This window comes from Bufo gargarizans, chromosome 3 (genome assembly GCF_014858855.1).
Source record: "Bufo gargarizans isolate SCDJY-AF-19 chromosome 3, ASM1485885v1, whole genome shotgun sequence".
NCBI lineage: Eukaryota > Metazoa > Chordata > Amphibia > Anura > Bufonidae > Bufo > Bufo gargarizans.
This window is the reverse complement of record NC_058082.1, coordinates 68,748,790-68,772,504: the sequence shown is the minus strand read 5'-3', so window position 1 is coordinate 68,772,504 and position 23,715 is coordinate 68,748,790.

The window sequence follows — 23,715 nt, the reverse complement described above, 5'->3', positions numbered from 1 at the left end:
TTTGGGAACGGATCAGTACATTTCATTCCTTCTGTCCATTTACACATATTATCAACCAAGGATCAGTATAAAATGGACCTAAACACCTCTGGAAAAACATTTTTCCCCAATTCATTGTTAAGGGGACAGTTTTACCATAGAGTGATTTGCAGCAGACTTAGGAACATGGTTTTCAGTTCTAAATTTAAAATTCAGTTTCTTTTTGGGATCATTCTTACCATAAGTATTGCCCATTTTACTTAGCTAAAAATACAGTGAGATCAGCTGAATTTGAAGGTTTATCTAAGGATGATTATGTTTGTGTTTAGTGCAAAAATACTTACTGCCAAGCCTTATGTTTATCAGTTTATGTGTTTGTCATCCTATTTCTTCTAATCCAAGCTCATGACTAGAGTTGAGCGAACACCTGGATGTTCGGGTTCGAGAAGTTCGGCCGAACTTCCCGAAAAATGTTCGTGTTCGGGATCCGAACTCGACCCAAACTTCGCCCCAAACCCAAACCCCATTAAAGTCACAATGTGGATATGGAAATGTAATAAAAAAATAAATACAAATTAACCAATATCAATTGGAGAGAGGTCCCATAGCAGAGAATCAGGCTCCATGTCACCCACCACTAGAACAGGCCACCGTGGGATATTTAGGCCCCGGCACCCAGACAGAGGAGAGAGGTCCCATAGCAGAGAATCAGGCTTCATGTCATAGCAGAGAATCAGGCTTCATGTCACCCACCACTGGAACAGGCCACTGTCAGATATTTAGGCCCCGGCACCCAGACAGAGGAGAGAGGTCCTATAGCAGAGAATCAGGCTTCATGTCACCCACCACTGGAACAGGCCACTGTCAGATATTTAGGCCCCGGCACCCAGACAGAGGAGAGAGGTCCCATAGCAGAGAATCAGGCTTCATGTCACCCACCATTGGAACATGCAAGTTTACGATATTTAGGCCCCTGGCACCCAGACAGAGGAGAGGTTCATTCAACTTTGGGTTGCCCCGCAATATAATGGTAAAATGAAAAAAAAAAAGAGGATTGAATGAAGAAGTGCCCTGGAGTACAAGAATATATTGTTAAGGGGAGGTAGTTATAAATGTCTAATCTGCACAAGGGATGGACAGGTCCTGTGAGATCCATTTAACCTACAAAAACCTCTCTGTCTAGACTAGACAGCAAAACATTCCACCTGTGCGGCATCTAATCTACTAGCAAAAAAGCAAGTGTAAATAATATACCAAAATATAAATTTATTATCAATTATAAAATATGGGGAAAAGACAGGATGGTAGACAGTGTACAGAGAAGCAAAGGGCAGTATGCACAACTGTGTTTACATGTATATCCACGCAGCAATGAGCATTGGTGGCCGACAGGTAATGGTGGCTGTAATACAAGGACAACCGAATCTGCATAACAAATAGTAGTAGTGACCCCCAATTTGGGCTATATACTATATGGCAGAAACAAATAATAGCTGGATGTCCATGAGTAGCACCACACGTCCAGGGAACATAAGGAACCAAGACTTACAAGTGTAGTACAAAATATCTCAAGTCAAGTCTATCACTAAGTCCTGAGGTATAGCGATGACCCAACAAAATAGTAGTCGCTCATGTGTGCCAGGCTGCCCAGAGGTAAGGACAAGCTGTCCTCTGTGGGAGACGTATCGTCATTGTCCTCCGTTTCCCCCCAGCCACGCACCAGTGATGGGCCTGAGCTGCTTTGGGTGCAACCCCGCTGTGAAAATGCTTCATCCTCATCCTCCTCCACCTCCTCCTCATCCTCGTCCTCCAGTAGTGGGCCCTGGCTGGCCACATTTGTACCTGGCCTCTGCTGTTGCTAAAAACCTCCCTCTGAGTCACATCTAATAGACTGGCCTGAAAGTGCTAAAAATGACCCCTCTTCCTTCTCTTCCTCCTCTTGGGCCACCTCCTCTTCCATCATCGCCCTAAGTGTTTTCTAAAGGAGACATAGAAGTGGTATTGTAACGCTGATAACGGCGTCATCGCCACTGGCCATGTTGGTGGAGTACTCGAAACAGCGCAACAGGGCACACAGGTCTCGCATGGAGGCCAGTCATTGGTGTTGAAGTGGTGCTGTTCCGCAGTGTGACTGACCCGTGCGTGCTGCAGCTGAAACTCCACTATGGCCTGCTGCTGCTCGCACAGTCTCTCCAGCATGTGAAAGGTGGAGTTCCACCTGGTGGGCACGTCGCAAATGAGGCGGTGAGCGGGAAGGCCGAAGTTACGCTGTAGCGTAGACAGGCGAGCCGCGGCAGGATGTGAACGCCAGAAGTGCACAGAAGCCCGCACTTTATGCAGCAGCTCTGACATGTCGGAGTAGTTGTAAATGAACTTCTGCACCACCAAATTCAGCACATGCGCCAGGCAAGGGATGTGCGTCAAACCGGCTAGTCCCAGAGCTGCGACAAGATTTCGCCCATTATCGCACACCACCAGGCCGGGCTTGAGGCTCACCGGCAGCAACCACTCGTCGGTCTGTTGTTCTATACCCCGCCACAACCCCTGTGCGGTGTGGGGCCTGTTTCCCAAGCATATGAGTTTCAGAATGGCCTGCTGACGTTTACCCTGGGCTGTGCTGAAGTTGGTGGTGAAGGTGTGTGGCTGACTGGATGAGCAGGTGGAAGAAGAGGAGGAGGAAGCCGAGTAGGAGGAGGAGGCTACAGGAGGCAAAGAATGTTGCCCTGCTATGCATGGCGGCGGAAGGACGTTCGCCAAAGAACTCTCCGCCTGGGGCCCAGCCGCCACTACATTTACCCAGTGTGCAGTTAGGGAGATATAGCGTCTCTGGCCGTGCTTACTGGTCCACGTATCTGTGGTTAGGTGGACCTTGCCACAGATGGCGTTGCGCAGTGCACACTTGATTTTATCGGATACTTGGTTGTGCAGGGAATGCACGGCTCTCTTGGAGAAGTAGTGGCGGCTGGGAACAACATACTGTGGGACAGCAAGTGACATAAACTGTGTGAAGCTGTCTGTGTCCACCAGCCTGAATGAAAGCATTTCCTAGGCCAGTAGTTTAGAAATGCTGGCATTCAGGGCCAGGGATCGAGGGTGGCTAGGTGGGAATTTACGCTTTCTCTCAAATGTTTGTGAGATGGAGAGCTGAACACTGCCGTGTGCCATGGTGGAGATGCTTGGTGACGGAGGTGGTGGTGTTGGTGGTACATCCTCTGTTTGCTGGGCAGCAGGTGCCAACATTCCTCAGGTGGAGGAAGAGGCTGAGGCAACAGCAGAAGAGGTAGCAGGGGGAGCCTGAGTGACTTCCTTGTTTTTAAGGTGTTTACTCCACTGCAGTTCATGCTTTGCATGCAGGTGCCTGGTCATGCAGGTTGTGCTAAGGTTCAGAACGTTAATGCTTCGCTTCAGGCTCTGATGGCACAGCGTGCAAACCACTCGGGTCTTGTTGTCAGCACATTGTTGGAACAATTGCCACACCACGGAACTCCTTGAAGCTGCCTTTGGGGTGCTCGGTCCCAGGTGGTGGTGGCCAGTAGCAGGCGAACTCTCTTGGCGGCGGGTGCTCTGCTTTTGCCCCCTGCTCCCTCTTTTGCTACGCTGTTGGCTCTGTCTCACCACTGCCTCTTCCTCTGAACTCTGAAAGTCAGTGGCACGACCTTCATTCCATGTGGGGCCTATGACCTCATCGTCCCCTGCATCGTCTTCCACCCAGTCTTCCTCCCTGACCTCCTGTTCAGTCTGCACACTGCAGAAAGACGCAGAAGTTGGCACCTGTGTTTCGTCATCATCAGAGACGTGCTGAGGTGGTATTCCCATGTCCTCATCATCAGGAAACATAAGTGGTTGTGCATCAGTGCATTCTATGTCTTCCACCACTGGGGAAGGGCTAGGTGGATGCCCTTGGGAAACCCTGCCAGCAGAGTCTTCAAACAGCATAAGAGACTGCTGCATAACTTGAGGCTCAGACAGTTTCCCTGATATGCATGGGGGTGATGTGACAGACTGATGGGCTTGGTTTTCAGGCGCCATCTGTGTGCTTTCTGCAGAAGACTGGGTGGGAGATAATGTGAACGTGCTGGATCCACTGTCGGCCACCCAATTGACTAATGCCTGTACCTGCTCAGGCCTTACCATCCTTAGAACGGCATTGGGCCCCACCAAATATCGCTGTAAATTCTGGCGGCTACTAGGACCTGAGGTAGTTGGTTCACTAGAACGTGTGGCTGTGGCAGAACGGCCACGTCCTCTCCCAGCACCAGAGGGTCCACTAACACCACCACGACCATGTCCGTGTCCCTTACTAGATGTTTTCCTCATTGTTACCGTTCACCACAATAAGAAAAAAATTATTTGGCACAATGTATTGAATTCAAATTTAGGCCTTTTTTTACAGGCACCTAACACTATCTGGCTATCTACTTAGGTACCGTATTACACTAATACAGGCACAGCAGTAACGACAGATTTAGGGGAATATAAATTGTAGGCCTAGTATTTAGGCCCTGGATGAAAGGTATACGTTCACGGACAGAATTAGACTTGGAAATGCACGGTAGCGTGTCAAGTTATTGAGGATGACCCTATCAGCACTTGAATTTGCACCTTGAATGTAATATACCCTTTTTACGGACAGAAATACACTATGTGAGATGCACAATAGTGCGTGTAAATTTAAATGCTTATGCTTTCAGCAATTGTAATTTAGCAGTTTGTGTAATATACCCTTTTACGGAACAAAAATACACTTGGAGATGCACACTGAGTGTAATATACCCTTTTACGGACAGATTTAAACTTGGCCTGCAACAGCAGAAACCACTGATTTAGGGGATTGCTATTTTGGGGATTGAATTTCAACCCAGAACAAGAACTATGCTTTGACGGACACAAAAAAACTTGTCCAGCCCCAGCTGGAACACCAGATTTAGGGTATTTCTATTTTGGCAATTGAATTTCACCCCAGAAAAAAAGATATCCTTTGCCAGACAGCAGACAGTATTACAATTGGCTAGCCACAGCTGAAACACCAGATTAGGGTATTGCTATTTTGGCAATAGTATTTCATGGATGCATTTGTGAGACAGATCCGGATGCGCACTGCTTTAGGTAGGGAAAAGTCTAATAAAAATACAAAATTCTTTAAGAAAGTATATTAGGGCATTAGGGATGTGTTTAAAATTTAACTCAAAGATTTAGTTACTCTTTAAACCCTACTCTTTGACTACAAAACTAATGGTATATTTTGTTTTCAACATTCATAACTTTTTGTCTTTATGTCTAAAATTGGTGTCATTAGGCGTGGGGACCTGTGTTACTGTAAAGTCACAGCCTGTTTGGTAGCTTTAGTGCTGCTATCAGTAACTGATACAGCCAACAGAGGCAGCTCTGTGTGAGGTCCACAGGTGAAATAATGAGCTTGCACTCCGCATCCAAAAACCAGAACCTCCCTTGGTGCATCTGCCAGCAGTGAATGAGCAATAATAGATGATTGAGAGAATAGATGTTAAACCTCAAGAAAGGGAAAAAGCAGATTCCTGTGGAATTCCTGTGGCGTTCATCTTCTCCATGATGTGTTCCCTTCTCCCATTTACGTCATGAAGCCGCAGAAGCTGACACTTGGATTAAGCAGTTATGATGATTGGTTTTCCATTTGGCTGTACACATCGATCCATAGGATATCATAGCATAGTGATCTTTATTGACTGGTCTCTCTAAATATTTATTGGGCATCCTGATAATCACTAGATACTGTATCTTGGTTGCTGCCTCAAGTTCACTGAGATCCTGCTTATTTTTTCTTGTTAGCAATAATAGCGTTTTCCCATTTTAAGTGATGAATTTGGCCTAGGTCTGACATTTCAATCTTTATTGTTTTTTTTGTTTTTTTGACCAGAACCAAAAGCTTTTTTGTCAATTTTTATTCCTTTTTTTTAGCCAAAGCCAAGCGTGTAAAACCTTCTTTAGGCTGGGTTCGTTCATACACAGTTTTTTAGTGTTTTTTTTTTTTTAACAAGCATTTTTTGGCTTGAATACAGAAATAAAGATGGACTTTCTACTACAAGCTGAGCACTTCTGTCTCTTTGAAATGTCAGTATGATGTATACATTTTTTGCAAAGTGTAGTTACCATACTCTTTAAAGAATCTTTGGTGTTGATATCTTCACTGTCTAACTCATAGTAAATCCGGGCCAATATCTAGAAAAAATTGAGAAAAAAAAAGAAAGGCAGATGTGAGTCTCTCTGCTCTCTGTATGGTTTTATGCTAATGCACATGATATGGGAATTTCCAGTTATTGTCACAATTCTAAGGTACATAAGCTCTTGAATTCCAAACTTGGCTTTCCAGGGGTATGGTCAGCCAGAAACTAGTTTGTCAAGTTTAGCACATGACCTCCTTTCCACAAAACACTGCATACATATTTATAAACGTCTGATATTCTATGCAAGAAAATCCCTCCTTCTAACCTGGAAACCCTCAAGAAAACTTCTATCTACCACTGAATACAGATAATGACTTTGTCTATGTACAAATTAATGTATGCCTGAGGAAGAGACCTGAGTAGTCTCGAAAGCTTGCAGCTTTGTCGTCATCATTACTTTCTCATTTTTTTTCTTGCTTATTAAAAACTGGAAAATTGAAAACCTTTTTTAAAAATTAACAGAAAGCCACCTGCATTCCCACAACGGAACACCAACATATGGGAACCCCACACACTGTAATATCTGAGCTTTATCCAAAATCACAATCTGTAAAATACTGTATAAGTTTATGAATGTGCAATTAGAGGGGTTGACTATTTTAACTAAGTATTGAAACTCAAGTCTACAGCAATGACAAACATAGATACATAGACAAGCTCAACCAGTGTAATGACCCATTCACGATGTACTGAATGCCAACTTTCTACAGGTCACATCGTTGTACTATGGCTGCTTCACAGAAGGTATTTTTATTGAAAATTGTAAATGGCTATACAGATAATAAGACCTGGGACCATCAAGAGCAAAACCTCTGGTAACATACAAGATTTTATGTCCTCGTTTACAATGCTATCTACTAATATCCAAATTTCCACTGGGCCCAATGTCACAGCAGTAATTTTTTCATCAGGAACTCAAAGAAATTGAGTCTTGTGAACAAGCAGCTGCAAACAAGATCACTGTATATTCACCATCCGCATGCCAAGCATCTGCTGGAGTCGTGTAAAGTGCACTGAGGCAGTGACAATAATTTCTCTAACATAGTGGATCATGATTCTCCATTTAGCAATTAGATGCAGGACTCTGTGAATGGCAGGTACCATGGGAAAACGACAGTCTATACGTTCCTTATACTCTCTGTTAATAGTTTCAGTCTGGTTTTGTAGAGAAAAAAGGCTGATATAAATCAGTGTAGATGAACTTAAAAAGATTTTTAGGTGCTTAGATATTGATGGTGGCCTCTCTTCAGAATTGGTCACCAATATATGATAAGTGGGGTTCTGGCACCTCCATACCCCTACCAATCAGCTGTTTTGGGCAGCCTCTGGAAACTTTACAGTGAATGGAACCAAGAACACAAGGTTCTGTCCACTGTGAAGGGCCTGTGTCTTGGCACTGCAGCTCAGCTTCATTCTAGGAGCTACATTATGCCAGCACTAGGAACTAGGAACCTTCTGTCAACTGTATTCAGCACCAGCAGCTACCCGAATCAGCTGATGGGGATGTCAGGTGTCAAAGCCCCACTGATCTGATATTGCTGACCAATCCTGAGGATAGGCCATCAATAGGCATGTACCAGAAAGCAGCATTGTTATCCCAAAAACAGTATTTATCACCTATCCATCACATAGGTGATTAATATTGGATGACTGGTCTAAAAACTGGGACTCCCAGTCATCCTGAGACGGGGTCCCCAATTTCTCTTTAGGAATTCAGTGACAATGTGCATTTTCAGTCCATAGCTCTATTTGTTCTACGGACTGATGAAGCACTGTCTGCTTTAGTTCCATAGAAGTGAATGGAGCAGTAAAGAGAACCTGTCACCATGAAAATGCAGCACAATCTGCAGGCACCATGTTATAGAGCAGGAGGAGCTGAGCAGATTGATATATAATATCAGAGAAGAGTCAGAAAAACTTGTAGTTTATACAGGGAGTGCAGAATTATTAGGCAAGTTGTATTTTTGAGGATTAATTTTATTATTGAACAACAACCATGTTCTCAATGAACCCAAAAAACTCATTAATATCAAAGCTGAATATTTTTGGAAGTAGTTTTTAGTTTGTTTTTAGTTTTAGCTATTTTAGGGAGATATCTGTGTGTGCAGGTGACTATTACTGTACATAATTATTAGGCAACTTAACAAAAAACTAATATATACCCATTTCAATTATTTATTTTTACCAGTGAAACCAATATAACATCTCAACATTCACAAATATACATTTCTGACATTCAAAAACAAAACAAAAACAAATCAGTGCACCAATATAGCCACCTTTCTTTGCAAGGACACTCAAAAGCCTGCCATCCATGGATTCTGTCAGTGTTTTGATCTGTTCACCATCAACATTGCGTGCAGCAGCAACCACAGCCTTCCCAGACACTGTTCAGAGAGGTGTACTGTTTTCCCTCCTTGTAAATCTCACATTTGATGATGGACCACAGGTTCTCAATGGGGTTCAGATCAGGTGAACAAGGAGGCCATGTCATTAGATTTTCTTCTTTTATACCCTTTCTTGCCAGCCACGTTGTGGAGTACTTGGACGCGTGTGATGGAGCATTGTCCTGCATGAAAATCATGTTTTTCTTAAGCTTGCAGACTTCTTCCTGTACCACTGCTTGAAGAAGGTGTCTTCCAGAAACTGGCAGTAGGACTGGGAGTTGAGCTTGACTCCATCCTCAACCCGAAAAGGCCCCACAAGCTCATCTTTGATGATACCAGCCCAAACCAGTACTCCACCTCCACCTTGCTGGCAGTCTGAGTCGGACTGGAGCTCTCTGCCCTTTACCAATCAGCCACGGGCCCATCCATCTGGCCCATCAAGACTCACTCTCATTTCATCAGTCCATAAAACCTTAGAAAAATCAGTCTTGAGATATTTCTTGGCCCAGTCTTGACGTTTCAGCTTGTGTGTCTTGTTCAGTGGTGGTCGTCTTTCAGCCTTTCTTACCTTGGCCATGTCTCTGAGTATTGCACACCTTGTGCTTTTGGGCACTCCAGTGATGTTGCAGCTCTGAAATATGGCCAAACTGGTGGCAAGTGGCATCTTGGCAGCTGCACGCTTGACTTTTCTCAGTTCATGGGCAGTTATTTTGCGCCTTGGTTTTTCCACACGCTTCTTGCGACCCTGTTGACTATTTTGAATGAAACGCTTGATTGTTCGATCATCACGCTTCAGAAGCTTTGCAATTTTAAGAGTGCTGCATCCCTCTGCAAGATATCTCACTATTTTTGACTTTTCTGAGCCTGTCAAGTCCTTCTTTTGACCCATTTTGCCAAAGGAAAGGAAGTTGCCTAATAATTATGCACACCTGATATAGGGTGTTGATGTCATTAGACCACACCCCTTCTCATTACAGAGATGCACATCACCTAATATGCTTAATTGGTAGTAGGCTTTCGAGCCTATACAGCTTGGAGTAAGACAACATGCATAAAGAGGATGATGTGGTCAAAATACTCATTTGCCTAATAATTCTGCACGTAGTGTACATTTATTGTTCTGCTAGGAGGCACAGCGGCCACAACCCCTCACACCTTCCTCCATGGCTGACAGCCATTCCTGCTTCCCTATTCTACACTCACAATTCTTCTTCTTTGTAATCCTAGCCTTTTCCTTCACTCTCCCTGGCAATAAGCTTGATTGATTTCTGACTGTACCTGGTTGTTTTTTCACTCTCCCTGACTCCCTTAGGTCGTTTTCCTGGCAGACACTGTAAAGCCTGCATTACACAGCAAGATTGAGCGAGCGATTGTTAGGAGGGAAGTGTTCCCTCCCGGCAATCGCCTGCTCACTAGCATAGGTGGCCGCTGCTGCTACATTCAGCGATCTCTATGCAATCGCTCATCCCCATGCTGTCTACTGATTTGTCAGCGTGCCAGAGTGCTTAAAAATCACAATTGGCCATTAAACAAGCGTTTGCTTGTTTATCGGCAGCAGTGTTACACTGCAAGATGATCACTTACAAGAGTTCATATAAACACTCGATAGCGATCATCTGCCGAAAAATAGGCAGGTGTAATACAGCCTTAAAGCCCAACCACCCTCATTCACAGCCCAGCACAGAATGGCATTCTACTCATTCTGCTAGGGCACCTCCCTGCCTGCTGATTGGCTGATCCAGGCTGTCTGTCAGCCTGGGAGCCAATCAGGGCAAGATCTCCCCCCACACACACTTCCTCTCAGGGTCATGTGAGAACCCTTTTTCTTCTTCCTTAGTGCTTTTTTCCCACAGACATGTGCACTGAAATGGCGCTATGGGCCATTGTAGTGGATTCGACTGATACGAACCTGAAAATATTCGGGTTCATCTATCGTAAAAAAAATTGCAAAGATCAGACCGAACCTGGTTCGGTCCAAACTGGTTTGTTGATCCTTAACTGATATTTCTCCTCTCTTTTGTATTCAGTCCTGCATGTGGGCCAAAAAACTGCTGCAAAAACTTGCATATGTGATTCCAGCTGGCCAGTTGACTCCTTATCTATTGCCAAGGGAACCTATCACATTGTACATGTATTCAGTCTGCGTCTAGCAGGTTATAAAAGGTTCCAGATAACTTGTCATTCGTTTACTTTAATTCCTGCTCACTCTTGGTTTAATGGCTATGTAGACCTTTGGAGCCAATTTTTGTAAATGATTGCATTTTACAAATTTTTTGCTAAAAATCATATTTTCAATTGGCCTTTATTAAAAATATTGAGTCATTCTATCACACAGGGTTAACAGTTTTTCCCTGGTACAGGACTGGTACTTTCCCTTTCCCTTTGTGCCGGTCATCTGATAAACATTGGCCCAGATTCAAGAAGCACTTGCGCGGGAACAAGTGTGATTTGCGCCGCGCAAGTACTGATTTGCTCCTATGCAAATTTGCGGCTGATTCTGTAAACCAGTTAAGCCTGAAATGCGGCCATTTTCCTGCGCACGCAGCCTAGCTGTTCCTGCGCAATTTTCGTGCAATTTTGCGCGGGGTGTAAGTTGCGCCTTCATGGAATTCCCTCAGCGAATATGCAAATTAGGTACTGCCGATGATTCAGAAACATGCGCAGGTGATGCGCATCTTGCGCTGGAAGCGTGCAAGCTTTTTTCCCTGGGCAAACTTGCTCCTGTTAAAAGCAGGGGCAAGTTAGCAAAAGATGGCCAAATGTCATCTGAAGGAGCGCGCAACTTCAGCAGCACCTAGACAGACGATCTGAACAAGCAGAGCACCCACATTTTCGGGACCTCACATCTGTGCACCAACATGCCAGGGGCAGCTATGGTTCTTGATATTCTATTGACTGAGCCGACTCGTAGGAGGGCACGGGAGAGGATTTACAGAGGGCGCTACAACCTTTTTCAGATGACTGATACTGAGGTGTATCGCATGTTTCGCTTTAGCCCTGAAGTCATCCTTGAGTTGGTAACAATCCTGCAGGATGACATCAGCAGCCCGACCCATCGGGGACAGGCAGTGCAGCCACTGGTGAAGGTAGTGGCAACCCTTCATTTTTTGGCAACTGGCTCATTTCAGCGCACAGGTGGAGTGGTGGCGGGGATGTCCCAATCCAGCATGAGCAGGTGTGTGCACCAAGTGATCCCTGCAATACTCAGACGAATGGGCACACAATTTATCAAACCAACCACGGCTGACGTGCGGCAGAAGGCAATCAGTGATTTTTATTTATTAGCCAGATTTCCACGCACTGTGGGTGCAATAGATTGTACCCATGTGGCACTACGCCCCCCCGGCACCTCGAGCATATCTACTGCAACAGGAAACATTGGCATTCGATAAATGTGCAGATGATTGTGGATGCACATGGCCTCATATGGCATGTCCGTGCCAAACACCCAGGGTCAAGCCATGACAGTTTTATTTACCGACACAGCCCCATCCCAACCGAGTTTGACCAGAACATGTATGGAGACAGCTGGCTGATTGGTGAGTGACATGGGTGTCAGGTATGACTGCCCCCCCCCCCATGATGCACACATCACAAGGGGCACATGCACGACTAACATCCTCCTGTCTTTTCCCTTCCAGGTGACTCTGCCTATGCCCTGGGACCTCACATGATGACCCCATTTCGTAACCCTCAAACACCAGGAGAGGAAAGATATAACGAAGCCCATGCACGTACCCGTGCGGTGGTGGAGCGCACATTTGGCATCCTTAAATCTCGATTCAGATGTCTGGATAAATCAGGGGGGACCCTATTGTATTCACCCAACTTTGTATGCCAAATCGTAGGGGCATGTAGTATTCTCCACAATTTAGCTCAAAGAAGGGGCATGCACATTGAGCTACGCAATGACCTTACCCCCGAACCACGCAACCCCCCCCCCCCCCCCCAAGAAACACTACCGGATCTTCTGAGGGAAGAGCAATCCGGAATGGTCTTGTGGAACGTCTCTTTGCACATTAAACACACCCTGATCTTGTCACAAGTATAATGCATGTATGTACACCACTGTAGTCCCTAGCACACACCCGACACATGCACCCCCAATTGGATTAGACCCAACAATACCCCATGGTATTAGGGAGCAGCAACGCCGCGTCAAGGCTCCAATTATGTTGCTGTCCATTCATACACCTTTCACATGGCAGAGGGTGACACCCCTTTTCCAGCAGGAGTGCCACCCCCCCCCCCCATTCACACACCAGTCACACTGTAGTATACACTCCTCACCGTGTGTAGGGACTACAAATAAATCTAAAAACTTATATCCTGAGCATATAAAAAAAAAAAAATCTCATACCCTGAGCATATCGAAAAATAATAAAAAAATCATATTGTGTTGAGCAAAAAAATGTAGACATAAAATTATTTTTTTGTTTTTTTCTTTGGGCCAAGGGTGCCCCGGCTCTGGCTCCTCAATCTCCGTGGTGCGGAGGAGGCATGGGGTGGGGATGGAGGGGTGGGGGGAGGAGGGGGGGGAGGAGCATCAACCCCTACTTCCACACTCCTTGCAGGTGGTGGCTGCATGCCCTCCATGGCGTTGGCCAGGCGGGCAAGGATGGTGTTGGTCTGGGCCAACATCCGCATTTGGCGGGTGGTGGTATCCCGCTGATGCCGGCGGGTAACTCTCGCCTCCTCCTGCACTGCAGCGGTGTTGGCCTGCACAGCAGCGGTATTGGCCTCCACCGCAGCTGTCATCCTGCTTAACAAAGCTGGTGTGGTCTCCAGAGCAACCAAGCAGGTGACTATGGCCTTAGAGTTGCCACTAATTTCCCCCAGGCTCTGTGCCACATGTTTGTCCCGGTCCTCATGCAGGGTGAGGGCATGCTGCATAGAGGTGGAGGTGGATGCCATGCTGTCCGCCAGACGACGCACCTCTCCCACCATGGCCCCTATATGGCGGGTCTGCAGGGCCTGCTCCTCCAGCAGACCGTCACGGAGGCTAGAGGATATATGCCTCGTTTTGGACAGAGCCTTCCTGGGAGGAGAGGCTCGGCCACGGACAGAGGGAGAAGGGGAGGGGTCCACAAGGGAGGGGCTTGCCCTGGAGGGGCTTGCCCTGGAGGGGGATGACGTGCTGGGCGGGGGTGGTGGGTTGCACAGGGATGGTGGTATCCTCCTGGAGGGAGCCAGAGTCCTCCTGGATGAGGAAAAAGGAATCCTCCTCCAATACCACTTGCTCCTCCATACTTGGCCCCGGTATGATCTCCTCCTGGACCAGCATAGCCAGAATGTCCATGGGGCCTGACTGGACCCCTGGCTCTGGTCTGGATGGGCTGGGTCGAGCCGCAGCCGAAGACGGCCCAGCTTCTTCTTCCTCATCACCACCTGTGGATGACACCAAAACGACATATTTTTCTGGTGCAACACACTTCTCATATGTTCACTTGTACCCCCTCCCATGATGCACAGCAGATATGAAAGAAAAATAACTTACCAGTCCCCAAGTTCCCAACAGTGGAGTCGTACCCTTCAAGTCCCTCCACCTGCTCCTGCACGAACGTTTGTGCAATAAGCTGCTCCTCCTTATTGAGCCGGATCATACATCGCGGACCACCTCCCGTGCCACCGGTATGCTTCCTGATAAGAGCCAGTTTTTCACGGACCCTGCGCCTCATATCATTTAATTTCTTCTGGATGTCATCCCAGGTATGCACTTCATTACCCAGGGCATTGATGTCCAGGGCAATGGCTTCATATATAGCCCTCCTTTGGGCAATGGTGGTGTTTGCCCGCTGGGCACCATATAGGACTTCCTTATGCTGCTGGAGTGCAGCAATCAGGATGTCCATCTCTGCAGCCACAAAGTTGGCCTTCCTTATTTTGGTCCCTTTGGGAGGTGCCATGTCTTGCAAAAGGGCTGAATTTCCTTGCTCAGGGGGGGGTAGGAAAAAGCAGGATGAAATTCAGCAAAGAACCTGCGCAAGTCTGCTCCTATTTATTTGCTCAGTGCAAGCAGCTGAGCAGGATTTGCCCTGAAATTATGCTAGCAAACCTCTGCTGAGCCGAAAATTCCTCATTTACATAGGGGCACACCCACTTTGACTTGCACGGCCTTGCGCCCTCAGCTTTGCCTTAAACAGGAGCAAATTAAATGAACAAACGATTCCTGAATCAGGTGGCAATTTGGCAAAATTGCTCCAGCGCAGAGAAATTCAGCTGAGCGGCTCAGGTGTAAGTAATGGGCAAATCTACCTGAATCTGGGCCATTGTCTCTAAACTACTAAGAGGTCATAAACACTTATTTAAACCACATTTTTAATAGTAAGATAAGAATTGAGCTATAATGAGTGTTTAGGAAGTCAGAGAGCAGAGATAAGGAGACCGTCTGCTCCTAGTCTGATGGAAAAGACAGAAAATCCAAAAGGTGCTACTAGAGCATCTCGGCTCTGTACAGAAAAAAGGAATGCCATATTTTTAATAAAGACCAATTGAAAAATATAAATTTTTAGCTCAAAATAATTGCAATGCAATAATTAGAAAAAGATTGCCCCCAAAGGTGTACATAGTCTTTAGTGAGTGACAGCATTTTTTGTATAAGTCTGTCTACAGAGATAGCTGTCAATCTCTGATGAGGACCGCCCACTGTACTCCTAAGCCCAGAATGAACAGTAAGCACAGCACATTACTGCTCCTGCCTGTCCTCACTCTGCTCCGCAGGAACCTCTGCATACAAAATTTCTGTGTAGGGTATCATGCACTGATATTCTATGGCAAAGCTTTCAGAAGGAGGTACAGGCCGGAGCTGGGAGATGTACTACCATTGGGACAGCACTCACATTGCAGGAACAGCAATATGGGCTCCTGTCCGTACTCACTGCTGCAGCGGCCCCATTCATAAAAATGTCATTTCTGTACTCTGTACACCAGAGCTGTGTACAGAAATATCAGTTTTAAGTGCACAGGGAATGTTGCGCTGTAGGTGGGGAAAAGTCTAATAAAAATATTAAATTAATTAAAAAAGTATATTAGAAAAACCTTTATTAGGGCATTAGGGACATGTTATTAAAATTTTACTCAAAGGTTTAGTTACTCTTTAAACCCTACTCTTTGCATACAAAAGAAATTGTATATTTTGTTTTCAGCATGCATAACTTTTTATCTTTATGTCTAAAATTAGTGTCATTAGGCGTGGGACCTGTGTCACTGTAAAGTCACAGCCTTTTTGGTAGCTTTAGTGCTGCTATCAGTAACCGATACAGCCAACAGAGGCAGCTCTGTGTGAGGTCCACAGGTGAAATAATGAGCTTGCACTCCGAAGCCAAAAAACAGAACCTCCCTTGGTGCATCTGCCAGCAGTGAATGAGCAATAATAGATGATTGAGAGAATAGGTGTTAAAGGTCAAGAAAGGGAAAAAGCAGATTCCTGTGGAATTCCTGTGGCGTTCATCTTCTCCATGATGTGTTCCCTTCTCCCATTCACGTCATGAAGCCGCAGAAGCTGACACTTGGATTAAGCAGTTATGATTGATTTTCCATTTGGCTGTACACATGATCCATAGGATATCATAGCATAGTGATCTTTATTGACTGGTCTCTCTAAATATTTATTGGGCATCCTGATAAACACTAGATACTGTATCTTGGCTGCTGCCTCAAGTTCACTGAGATTCTGCTTATTTTTTTATTAGCGCTTTCCCATTTTAAGTGATGATTTTGGCCTAGGTCTGACATTTCAATCTTTAATGTGAGTTTTTTTTGTTTTGTTTTTTACCACAATCAAAAGCTTTTTTGTTAGTTTTTATTCATTTTTTTTTAGCCAAAACCAAGCATGTGAAACTTTCTTTAGGCTGGGTTTATACACAGCTTTTTTTGTGGCGTGTTGCCTGTAGTTTTTTTTTTTTTTAAAAGCATTTTTTGGCTTGAATACAGATATAAAGTTGGACTTTCTACTACAAGCTGAGCACTTCTGTCTCATCATTTTACTGATCTACGAGTGTCTCAGCATTTGGACCACCTACTATTCAAAAACTTTGAAATGTCAGTATGATGCATGGTATACATTTTTTGCAAAGTGTAGTTACCATACTCTTTAAAGACTCTCTGGTTTTGATATCTTCACTGTGTAACTCATAGTAAATCCGGACCAATATCTAGAAAACATTGAGAGAAAAAAAAAAAGGCAGATGTAATTCTCTCAGCTGTTGGTACTGACAAGTATGGTTTTATGCTAATGCCCATAATATGAGAATTTCCAGTTATTCTCACAACTCTAAGGTACTGGTACATAAGCTTTTGAATTCCAAACTGGGCTTTCCAGGGTTATGGTCAGCCAGAAACTATTTTGTTGAGTTTGGCACATGACCTCCTTTCCACCAAACACTGTAAACATCTTTATAAATTTCTGGTGTTCTATGCAAGAAAATCCCTCCTTTTAATCTGAAAACCCTCAAGAAAACTTCTATCTACCACTGAATACAGATAATTACAAATTAATGTATGCCTTAGGAGGAGACCTGAGTGGTCTCGAAAGCTTGCAGTTTTGTCGTCGTCATTTTTTTTCTTGCTTATTAAAAAGGTTTTTCAAAAAGTCACAGAAAGCCACCTGCATTCCCACAATGGAACACCAACATATGTGAACCCCACATACTGTAATATCTGAGCTTTTACAAATGAGTACTTCTCACCCGAAATCACAATATGTAAAATACTGTAAAGGTTTATAAATGTGTAATTAGAGGGGTTGACTATTTGAACTGAGTATTGAAACTCAAGTCTACAGCAATGACCAACATAGATACATAGACAAGCTCAACCAGTGTAATGACCCATTCACGATGTACTGAATGCCAACTTTCTACAGGTCACATCGTTGTACTATGGCTGCTTTACAGAAGGTATTTTTATAGAAAATTGTAAATGTCTATACATAGACCTAGGTCATAGAATAAGACCTGGGACCATCAAGAGCAGAACCTCTGGTCACATACAAGATTTTCTGTCCTCACTTACAATGCTATCTACTAATGTCCAAATTTCCACTGGGCACAATGTCACAGCAGTAATTTTTTCATCAGGAACTCAAAGAAATGGAGTCTCATGAACAAGCAGCTGCAAACAAGATCACTGTATATTCACCATCCGCAGGCCAAGCATCTGCTGGAGTCGTGTAAAGTGCACATGGGAAAACTCCTAGCTATTTATCGACAGTCTATAAGTTCCTTATACTCTCTGTCAATAGTTTCAGTGTGGTTTTGTAGAGAAAAAAGGCTTAAATAAATCGATGTAGATGAACTTAAAAAGGTTTTCAGGTGCTTAGATATTGATGGTGGCCTCTCCTCAGAATTGGTCATCAATATATGATAAGTGGGGTTCTGGCACCTCCATACCCCTACCAATCAGCTGTTCTGGGCAGCCTCTGGAAACTTTACAGTGAATGGAATCAGGAACACAAGGTTCTGTCCACTGTGTAGGGTCTGTGTCTTGGCACTGCAGCTCAGCTTCATTCTAGGAGCTACATTATGCCAGCACCAGGAACTAGGAACCTTCTGTCAACTGTATTCAGCACAAGCAGCTACCCGAATCAGCTGATGGGGATGTCAGGTGTCAAAGCCCCACTGATCTGATATTCTGACCAATCCTGAGGATAGGTCATCAATACGCATGTACCAGAAAACAGCATTGTTATCCCAAAAACAGTATTTATCACCTATCCATGACATAGGTGATTAATATTGGATCACTAGGTCTAAAAACTGGGACTCCCAGTCATCCTGAGAAGTGGTCCTTAATTTCCCTTTAGGGATTCAGTGACAATGTGCATTGTCGGTCCATAGCTCCATTTGTTCTACGGACTGATGAAGCACTGTCTGCTTCAGTTCCATAGAAGTGAATTGAGCAGTAAAGAGAACCTGTCACCATGAAAATGCAGCACAATCTGCAGGCACCATGTTATAGAGCAGGAGGAGCTGAGCAGATTGATATATAATATCAGAGAAGTATGTGATAACAACCTATATTGAAAGCTGGTCACACTTATATATATATAATGATGCCCAAAAATATATTATAAACTAAATTGAATAGTGGTACATCTTAAAAGATATGTCTTTAATAATTGATATTTAAAATAATAGGCTCAACGATAAGCATAGTAACAATAACCTCTCCTGGAGGACAAAATTATTCCCTGCCAACCTCAGTGAACTGGTCAGGTTAGAAAAAATTGTGGAGCCAGGTGGTGTGAACACTGGCCCACTCGGAGGATTGAGTTGAGAATAAAAAGTGATAGAGATAAGGAGAGGTGGACAGATACTGGGTCTCAACCCCTATATGTGTCCCTATACTCTATGTGAGGACTCCCTCCGTCTGACCCTAGATGGCCCTTAGACCTGTGGTTTGACTGCCCAGCTTCGTCGAAGTTAAAGGACCAGTCACCTCTAAGATCAGATAATAGAAAAAGAAAAAAGGAAAAACAAAGAAACACTATCCCTACGCGTTTTACTGGCAAGCACCAGATCATCAGGGGACTCCGGTATAAACTGGACCACAGGTGAGTAGCGACAGGCAGTATGTGCCTATGTCAGCATTCCATATGAGGCTGAAGCAGCATGAGACACAATCCTAGACAGTAATAATAGGCAATACTTAGCTTGCTGGAACTTCAACCTGGGTCCATGGTCCGCACCTATCCTGCGTATGGCAGTGGCAGCGGGTTATTCGCGCATCGCCACCTCTAGTAACCCAGATGACTCAGCCCCCACCGACGTGCGACCAATCACCTTAGAGTGTTATGGCCGCATTAGCATGGACCGTCCCTGATCACGTGAAGGTAACGAGTGACGCGACTGGATACGTCACAGGTCACGTGACGGATCACATGACCTCCGGGGGGAGGAGCCTAGCTGACGCGCGCGCCTTTCAAAAGGAAGCCAGCGCGAATAACCCGCTGCCACTGCCATACGCAGGATAGGTGCGGACCATGGACCCAGGTTGAAGTTCCAGCAAGCTAAGTACTGCCTATTATAACTGTCTAGGATTGTGTCTCATGCTGCTTCAGCCTCATATGGAATGCTGACATAGGCACATACTGCCTGTCGCTACTCACCTGTGGTCCAGTTTATACCGGAGTCCCCTGATGATCTGGTGCTTGCCAGTGAAACGCGTTGGGATAGTGTTTCTTTGTTTTTCCTTTTTTCTTTTTCTATTATCTGATCTTAGAGGTGACTGGTCCTTTAACTTCGACGAAGCTGGGCAGTCAAACCACAGGTCTAAGGGCCATCTAGGGTCAGACGGAGGGAGTCCTCACATAGAGTATAGGGACACATATAGGGGTTGAGACCCAGTATCTGTCCACCTCTCCTTATCTCTATCACTTTTTATTCTCAACTCAATCCTCCGAGTGGGCCAGTGTTCACACCACCTGGCTCCACAATTTTTTCTAACCTGACCAGTTCACTGAGGTTGGCAGGGAATAATTTTGTCCTCCAGGAGAGGTTATTGTTACTATGCTTATCGTTGAGCCTATTATTTTAAATATCAATTATTAAAGACATATCTTTTAAGATGTACCACTATTCAATTTAGTTTATAATATCAGAGAAGATTCAGAAAAACTTGTAGTTTATACATAAAATTTTCGGTTCTTTCTGAGCTCAGTTGCTCAAGTGGGTGGTCTTCTCAGTGACTGACAGCCATCCCTGCATAGACAAGTATATGAAGCTGTCAATCACTGATAGGACAACTGGGCTCAGTAAGTGCTAAGACTTAAATGTATAAATTACAAGTTTTGCTGGATCTTTTGCTATAAACTGTATCAAATTTGGCATATAGCGTCTGGGAATGTTTTCATAAAGATCTCTGCTCTCTGAGGTACTGTTCTTGAGATATTCCCCAAAAAATGGAATAGAAGCTTTCAGGTCCTTTAATTTTTGCCTCACTGACATACACAGTTTTACACCACGTTTCCATAACAACTCAGCCACTTTTCTTCAGTGTTATAGGTTAGGGTACTTTCACACTAGCATTATTCTTTTCCGGCATAGAGTTCCGTCACAGGGGCTCAATACCGGAAAAGAACTGATCAGGCATATCCCCATGCATTCTGAATGGAGAGTAATCCGTTCAGTTTGCATCAGGATGTCTTCAGTTCAGTCATTTTGACTGATCAGGCAAAAGAGAGAACCGCAGCATGCTACAGTTTTATCTCCGGCGAAAAAAACTGAAGACATGCCTGAATGCCGGATCCGGCATTTTCTTCCATAGGAATGTATTAGGGCTGGATCCGGCATTCAAAATACCGGAATGCCGGATCCGTCCTTCCGGTCTGCGCATACGCAGACCTTTAAAAATGAGGGAAAAAAAATACCGGATCAGTTTTGCCTGATGACACCGGAAAAACGGATCTGGTATTGCAATGCATTTTTCAGACTGATCAGGATCCTGATCAGTCTGAAAAATGCCTGCTCAGTCAGAAAAAATGACATGCGTTTACATACAGTTTGCCTGATCAGGCAGGCAGTTCAGGCAACTGAACTTTTTTTTCCCGTTTACGGGCGTTTATTTATTTATTTTTCATTACAATGGTTCCGCAAAAAAAACGGAATGTACTCCGTATCCATTCTGTTTCTGTATTTCCATTTTTCCGTTCCGTTTAAAGATAGAACGTGTCCTATTATTGTCCTCAAATCATGTTCCGTGGCTCCATACAAGTCAATAGGTCTGCAAAAAAAACGGAACACATACGGAAATGCATCCGTATCCATTCCGTTTTTATGGAACCATCTATTGAAAATGTCATGCCCTGCCCAATTTTTTCTATGTAATTACTGTATATGCCATACGGAAAAACGGAAAGGAAAAGCGGAATGAAAATGGAAACACAAAAGCGGAACAATGGATCTGTTTAAAAAACAAACAGACAATTTATACTCAGGCTGCGCCGGGTACTTTTTCTAGTATTATAGAGCAGGAGGAGCTGAGCAGACTGATATGTAACTGCTGTCTACAGATTACACTGTATTTTCATGGTGACAGGTATCCTTTAAAGTCGATGTGGAAAAGACTCAACATTGTCGGAAAAATAAATGACAGATCATGAGAAACGCTGTTAAATAATTAGAATCGTCATCTCCATCTTTTTTTTACTGTAACATTAGAAAGAGATTTTCATTCCATTTTGACTTGATTGAGTAGCAAATGATGCCACAGTGATGACAATGAGGATCGCTTAATGCTATAACAGTCACTGCACGCTTGTCTTATGGCTCATTTCTCTAAACGCAGGACGGCATTAAGTGCAGAGGCAGAAGGGAGCGGTAAAGCAGACTGTTTCACGGAGCGCAGTATGTTACATAAGACACAACATCTTGCATCGTTTCTAGACTGAGACAATCAGTGACTGTTACAGGACACGTTACAGTTTTCCGGTAGTTTCGGCTGCTTTACAATATTTCAATCTGGACTTCAAGCTAATCATAATCACACTGTAACTATGGTAACCAGAGTGTAGGTGGAGTTGTTAGAAGAAATTGTACATGGTTCCTGTTGCCTAGGAAACCAGCTTCTTTTATTTCTATCAGTGCGGCTGTTTTTACTCTGTATTAAAATGTTGACTATAATTTAGCCCTTTAGCTCATCCTAACAATGGCTTTTTTAACTTGAAGCAAATTAAAGTCTCCCTAACCAATTATTGCTCACTGAACTCTGGTCATACTGCACTTTATGTCAGGCATTGTAGCTACCTGCATCAGAAAATCCTATTAGTTCACTCTCTTTTATACCGTCATCACAGAGAACTGATCATGATGTTCATGGTTCTTGAAGAAACCATGCATGCTGGTCAAGTTACACTTCTGTCTGGAGGGCCGGGGTTAGGGCAAGAATTTGTCATGGGGGGAGGTGCCGTTTCAATTTTTGCCTCAGGCAGCAGGAAGGCTATGTGGTCCCCTGCCCCTGGCCACAAAGCACTGAGGGAAGGGGCCCAAGCTGAACTCTTGCACCAGAGCCCATGAGCCTTTAGCTACACTGCTGGTTGACTCTATGCACATGCCACTGCCATGTATATGAGCCCTGTTGCTGTAATATGGAAAAAAATTAATCACTATCCCTCAGCAATCATCACTGAATGGCGAATGTGCTGTAAATGAACGCAAGGATGGTAAAAATTAGGAATATTGGAGGCTCGAAATGTCTGTCACCTAGATAAAACGTTGCATTGATTCCAGTTACAACATGCCAGACACGACACATTATAAAAAATGGTCAAATGAAGAGCTGCCAACACCGAAGCTTCCATTAATAAAATATTATCATCATTTCTAATTGAAAAGAAGCACGAACTACACCAGTGGTAACCATTTTAGTCTCAGGAAAACTCTCCAGACATTTTGGTGCAACTTCTTTTAATTGTTCTTTTGATCCTCTTTGAAATTAAAGGAGTTTTCTGACTTTATATCAAATAAGCTTAATCATTGTAGACTTAGATTATTCTGCAACTTTATATTTACTATGTGTTTCAATCTTTCATCAGTTTGAGAACTCTGCTTGGTGTATGTGAAATCTTGTTTAAATTCTGAGCCTTATAACCCGTCCCCATTATGTCCGGCATAAATCTTGTTAGGTGGACGTGATCAGAATGGGTCTTGGCTCAGGATATAGACAAGAATTCTTTCCATTTATTGACAGCACACAATCCAGCGCAATCCATGACAACATCTGCATGAGTGGGGAGTTGCAGAGAGCGATGAGGAGAATGCAAAGCTATTAAATATTCTATTCTCCACTGTACTAACTGAGGAAAATATACTGTCTGATGAAATGCAGAATGTAAAAGTAAATTCCTCATTAAACGTGCCCTGTCTGACCCAGGAAAAAGTACAGCGGCGTCTTAAAAATATTAAAGTAGACAAATCGCCAAGACCAGATGGCATACACTCCTGTATCCTAAAAAAATTAAGTAATATAGAAAGACCCTATTTAAGGACTCTATACGGACAGGGAGTGTTCCACGGGATTGGTGCATAGCAAATGTTTTGCCAATATTCAAAAAGGGTCCAAAAACAGAGCCTGGAAGTTTAACATCTGTCGTGGGTGAACTATTTGAAGGTTTTCTAAGGGATGCTATCTTGAAGTACATAAATGAAAATAAG